Consider the following 6,716-nt stretch of genomic DNA (forward strand, 5'->3'; position numbering starts at 1 on the left):
CTCTTCATAGCACTAAAAGGGTTAATCTCACCTAGGCCTTGCAGCTGGAATGTGGCTTATCACAGTGGAGAGGCTGGGGAGCCGAGCCACTCCGGCTGCCCACAGCAGGGCTGTGGGGGTGTTCTGCGGGTGGAACAGGTCCATCGGCTCCAGGATGGCCGTGACCCGGCCCGGCCTGGCCCGAGCAGGGCCTGGGCCGGGCCCGCTGGCCCCCGCACAGGGCCCGCAGCCACCTGTCCCAGCGCCGGAAATGAGAGAGCCTCTGCCTCAGGGTTTCTATTCTTAAGTGTGCATCACAGAGGCGGTCACAACTTTAAGTGGCTCAAAGAATTGTCCATATTCAAACTGGCCATCTGATAGGTCCTGTCAGGTCACAGAGGAAGCTGTAAGCACCCCCCTGCAAGGACATCACTTCTGGGACTATGCTTTGCCAACCCATGGCAAACAGGTTCTGTAAAAATGTAGTAAATGAAGAGGGTAGAAAGAGAACAGCTTTCCTGTGACTTTCTTGCCACTTATCACTCCAAATTTTGTATATTCACACAGTGCTTCACAGTTTAAGAGAACTTTGGCAAATCAAACCCAGCAGCAGACATTCATCTTCATAATTATTGGGGCCAGAGAAGAGGAAGCAAGCTCTAATTTCACCACCACTATTCACAGGTGAAGCCTTCAGTAATAAAAATGAATACAGCTGCAATCCCACTAGTTATACAGAATCTTTAAGGTGGGAAATGAAAAAAGATAACTGGATTCGCTGAAAAAATCAGCATGCCATCCCTGTTGGGGAATGTGATTACCTGTGTTATAGCTGGAGGAAGTCAGTGTTCTGCACTCAGGCTCTGTGCAATTACCCAGGGGAGTGATGGGGGAGCTGCAGAGACAGCTGGAAATGGTGCACTCAGCACATCCTCATCCACAGAAGGATAATACCCAAATGCACTGAAATGACAGGAGGAAAGGTCAATTCTTAACTGTTTTCTGGCACTAAAGCCAGGACCACAGAGAAGGAAAGCTGCTATGTTCTCTTAGGTGAATTAAGTTGGTGGTATAACATGAGCATTGATTCCTCCCCAGAGCATGATGTGCTGGGGTGGTGTGAGGGTTTGGTCGCTGCCTCAGCTGTGAGGCTCTGGGTGGCAGGGTGCCAGCCAGCCCCCACCAGCGCCTTCTGCCAGCTTTGTTGCTGTTACTAATTTTTGAGGCATCACAGAACATTAGAGGACCTTAAGCATGACATGGAGCTGTGGCTGAGATATTATTCAAAGAAGAGGGCTTTAATTGCTATTTGAGTGGTTCACAGTAAGATTGCAGAGGTATTTGCTAATCCTAGTAAACAAAAAAATCCCTGCAGCTAAGAACGATCTCCAGAAAGCACAGGCGAGGTTGGCTCTCCCACGTTGTTCCTCCACTGTTTTTCTTCCCCCTCAGTCATGTACAAACACAGTATTTTTCACCCTTTTCCCTGTGTGGGGAAAAAAATTAAAATTTTTTCTTACAACAAGAGATTTTTTTAAATACCTCTTCTTCCACATGATCCTAACAGGATCCTCAGCATGTGTACATCTGTATGAGTGCAAGATAAAGGGGGAGAAGATAGTAGGCAAACGTGTTGCAGTGATATTAAGTGGCGTGGGATTAGAAATGTCACAGGATAATTTAGGGATAACTTAAAATCTCTTTGGCCAAGTCACTGTCTCGTTGCTAGTCTGGGAAGAGCCATTGTGCATCTTATTAAAAGCTGTAGTGCCTAAAAATCCTGTGGCCACTTAAAATGAGGGATGAATGAGACAACAAGCAGGTGAAAGTTCAGCTTTCAGAGTTTCAGAGCTTTTTAGATAACTGAAGAGCATGAAGTTTACCAATTCGTATTTTGGACAGTGTTAGAACTGACAAAGCACATGAATTGCTGGCAGGGCAAGATCTGACCTCAGTAGTGGAGATGTGTATTACTTCCCATGGATTATTATATTACTTCCCATGGATTATTGTATTACTTCCCATTATTTTTGGACTATTTTTGGACAAGTGAAAACAAATATTTCTGATTACAAAATGGGGAATGTATGTGATGCCAGAGCCAGGGTACTGATGTGAGCCTGAGGCTGCCCTTGGAGCAGCCGAGCCTCCAGGCAAGGACCTGCTGGGGGCCAGAGCTTGGGGTAAAGGTGCTCTGTGTGTGCTCAGTTTGGACTCTGGCTTTTAGTCAGGCTGTGGAATAGTCCCCAGAGGACCTTGCTACAATGAAAGACAAAGGAAAATGTAAGACTATCTAGAAGAACCAGCTCACTTCAAAATTCACAAGCTTTGGAGAGGAGCAGTTGCTGTACTCCCAAGCACAGGAGAATTTGTTCCTTGCCTATGCCCCCTGGCTGGGAAAAGTCTTGTGAAACTTCTTTTAAACAGAAACTTTTGGTCAATAGTAGTAGTTTGTCTCTTACCAGAAAAGTTATTATTTTTCCTGCCATCTGACAGCATCATTAAAAGTTCATCCTTTCCCTTCATGTCAGCTGTTACTGAGTATGAAGTAGGTTTGACCATCTGTATGTTCCCCCTATTAAATGCCCTTTTCGTAATTAATTATACAGTAACTCTCTCAGGGTGGTAAGCCTGGCAAATAATGGTGTATTCCAATGCAAACATTCTTTTGATGAGGATATACGTGCTCCAAGAGAGCAGGCACAAGGGACAATGCAACCTTCACCCATGTCCCTACAATGGGGTCGTTTCTCTGGTGTTTGTGGCTAAAGGGACTTACAGGATACTGTTCAAGACAATTTCCCAGGTTGTCGATGCCTGTTCCGAGCTTCCCCTCCCCTTCCCCAAGACAAGCCAGGACTTGCCTCTGCCATGTGTTCTGAACTCCTTTGTTCCAAGCACGGGCAAAACCAAATGTAACTCAAACTCTTCAGCAGTGTCTGATTGGCCGGTCACCTCGGGTCCGCCCCCAGTCCTCCCCTTTCCCCTTCTCCGAATAAAAGAAAGGACCAAGGGGGGGCCCGCCCTCTTTGGCTTGCACCCTTTCTGTGAACATCTTGTCGTCTGTTTCTGTTTGAAAGCTTCTAACTGCAGGAATTGGGCAAACCAAAGGCTATATTTCTCTCTCTTTGCTTCTGCTGGTGATATCAGCTTTGCAGCTACTATTGCTGCTTTTAGAGCTACTGAAATGCTGGCTTGCCCGTGCTACCTCTCTAGGCTGCCCGAGGCTTTCTAAGGCATTGAACTATGAGCCTAGCCGGTAAAAAGCTGTGAGTATCTCCACATCTGGCACCCAGCGCGCTCTCTCTGAACCCCAGTTCTGAGAGACTTTTAGGGTGTCCCAGCAGCTGCGTGTCTGCTGGAGTTAGCTCTGTACCTCTGCACCTTAGCTCTGTGTAGCGAGCTGTTACTTCTTGCGTAACAGCGAGCCCAGAGCCTCAGCCTGTACTGTCCCCCACACCACGTGGCGAGGGAACAGCTGGAAAGTGGAAAACCCTCTTCGCTTATTTTTTTCTCCAGACCTGCTTTCCTGTGATAAATCCAGAATTCTGGTGAGTATTTCCCTGCTGGTTTAGGGGCTCCTGTCTTAAGCTGGTTCCAGTGCAAACTTTCCCTTTTTTTTTCCTCTTTTTTGCAGTTTGGGTCTGAGGTTTGTGGTGCTGCATTCGTTATGGGATCAGAGGTTTCTGCACACCACAGAGAAATATACTACCAAGTTCAAAGCTACCTTTCTTGTACTGGGCATAAATACCCTAAAAATCTAGTTCAATCTTTTGTATTACGGCTTTTTCAGTACTTTCCTAATCTGACCTCCGAGGATATGAGATCTCCTGAATTTTGGGATAAGGTGGGGAGAAAACTCTCCTCTCTCAGGCGTGCAGGAGACGAAACAGTTTCAAAATTTTTTCCTCTCCTGTTACTAAGTTATACTTTGCTGGAGAAAAAAGCAGTACATGAAAAGCCACTGCAGAAACCCTCTTTTAATTCCCTTACACCCTCTTCCAACCCCTGTGTCCCTGACCCCTCTTCTGCTATGCTAGAAAACACAGATAGAGCAGACTGCTTTTCAGCACAGGAGTGCTATTGTCGTCCTGGCTCAGCCGTGTTTCCTCAGCACCCTGCCTTGGACGGAAATCTGGAGCTAGTCCAAGGACCTTTCCAACCCCTTTTCTCTACTCTTTTGTCCCCAGTTTCTAGCCCTCATGTTTTAAGCACACGTAAAAACCCCTTCTCCCCTGATCTCTTTGTTCCCAGGGACAGCTCGCAGCCCGGGAAAAATCCCCTCCCTCCAACCCCTTTTCTCCGAGTTTGTTTTGTCTCCAATAATGGCAGACGCAATGTTTCTTCATCCCCAAACTACACCTCCCACAATCCCTTTCTCCCCCACCCCACAAATCCCTTCTTGTTCCCATCCCCTCCCACTCCTGCATTGGAACCTGTCCCTGTCCCCAACCCTGTCCCCAACCCCACCCCCACAGCATCGTGTTTCACCCCTCCCTCTATTCCCACCCATGACGCAAGTACTGCCCCTGCCTCCCACAACCCGCCCCAACCCCTCCCCTCCTCCGGCCGTGTCCCCGCCTCCACTCCCCACCCCTGCCCCTCCACTCCCTGCCCCTGATTCCCATTGTCCTACCCCAGGCTCCCACAGTCATGTGACTACCCCCTTAAATCCTGAAGCCCGTGGCTACCAGGAAGTAACTCCTCCTGCTGCTACTACACTCTCTCGTATAGGCGTGAACCCTGGCTGGACACCCTTTCCTTATTCTAATATTAAGGATTTGTGCAAGGCAATTAAGGAGTTTGGGATACATAATAATTATTTCAAGAGCCTTTTAAGTGCTACTTTTGCAACTCACTTACTTGTACCTCATGATTTAATTACAATAGTGCAAACTTCTCACACCTGGTGATTTTGTGTTGTGGAAAAAACAATGGAAAATAATTTTATCTGATTTATTGCAAATTTTGTGGCAAACTCCAGATAATTACCTGGACTTTGACAACAATTAGATCACATTAGACCTTTTATCTGGTGACAATAATATGGCAAATCCCCAAAAACAAGGAATGCTTATTCCTTGTCCAGTTCTTACTGAAATCACACATGCTGCTGAAAAGGCCTTAATATTACTACCATCTCAGACTTCTACATCTCATTATACCAACATCAAACAATTGCCAAATGAAAATATTATTCCCTTTTATAACCGTTTGTGCATAGCTATCTTTTCCCAGGTCCCTAATTCTGACCTTCAACAAGCGCTCCTACTCGAACTGCTCCAAGTGAATACGAATGATGTTTGCAAACAAGTCATCCTCACTCTCCCTCTGCATCCTCCTCCTACTATTGAATCCATCCTCAAAGCCTGTACAAAGAAGGTGCAGCTGAACACAGCTGTTTCCTTTTTGAAAAAAGTGGGGATGGTGGGAGAAATTGTGGAAAATGCTACGACTACAGGGGAAACTCAATCTCGAGGTAACTTTATATGCTCTCATTGTCAGAAAAAGGGACATGTAGCTCACAATTGCAGAACAACTATAATCGCTGATAAAAACTCTCCAAAGATTGTTTCCCCAGGTCAACAGCAGGGAAACTAGCGACTCAACGCGTCCTAACAGCTCCGCGTTCAGACATAAATAGGGCAGCAGACAAAGCAACTTGGACTTCTGGACTCGGGTTTAAGGTAATCTGGGATGAAACACACCATTTCAACAACAACAAACAGACTGTGATACCCATCTCATTCCAGAATGTGGACCACATGCCAGACTTTGCATACCTTTTTGTTATTTGGGACACTCGGGAAACACCTGCTGGGATAGAGGTTACACCCACACTCATGAAAGTGGATCAGAACGGGTGTTCTAACCTAATTGTACAATGTATATATCCACTGTACTTCATGCCAAAGGGTCAAGTCATTGCACAGGCCATTCCACTGCCCAAATACCTGCCCACAGATGGTCATATCCCAGCCATCTGTTGGACTGAGGTTTTGGGAAGCAATAAACCTGTAGTAAAATGTAAGCTCCGTCACGGATCACATAAAATCGGTATCATGGGAATGATAGACACAGGTGCTGGTGTGTCTGTCATTCCATTTGATACGTGGCCTACGCAATGGGAATTGCAATCTCAGGGCATCATACAAGGGATTGGCGGTACCCAAATTGCAGAACAATCCAAAAACACCATTCAGATTGAAGGTCCTGAAGGACAAATAGCGACACTTCATCCATATGTCCTAGACACCAAATTCACCCTGTGGGGAAGGGATGCCATGTCTCAGTGGGGAACAAAAATTGATATCACCCCTAGACATCAAAATTTTCCCTTGCAGGCCACTGAAGCAGAGTGCCATCCACAGAAATTAACTTGGAAAACAGATGAACCAGTGTGGGTTAACCAGTGGTTGCTAAAAGAAGAAAACTTAGAGGCACTCAAAACATTAGTAGTTGAACAATTGGCTAAAGGGAATATTGTGCCAACTAATAGCCCCTGGAATACTCCCGTGTTTGTAATACAAAAACCGGGAAAGAACAAATATAGGCTCCTCCAAGATCTTAGAGAAATCAATAGGGTTATTGAAGACATGGGACCCCTTCAACCAGGTATGCCATCACCTTCAATGCTCCCACAACATTGGCATTTAGCTGTTCTTGATATTAAAGATTGCTGCTTTCCTATTCCACTCCAACCTGCAGATGCCCCTCGATTTGCATTTTCCATGCCC

The sequence above is a fragment of the Corvus moneduloides genome, chromosome Z (assembly GCF_009650955.1).
Source record: "Corvus moneduloides isolate bCorMon1 chromosome Z, bCorMon1.pri, whole genome shotgun sequence".
In the NCBI taxonomy this organism is placed as follows: Eukaryota; Metazoa; Chordata; class Aves; order Passeriformes; family Corvidae; genus Corvus; species Corvus moneduloides.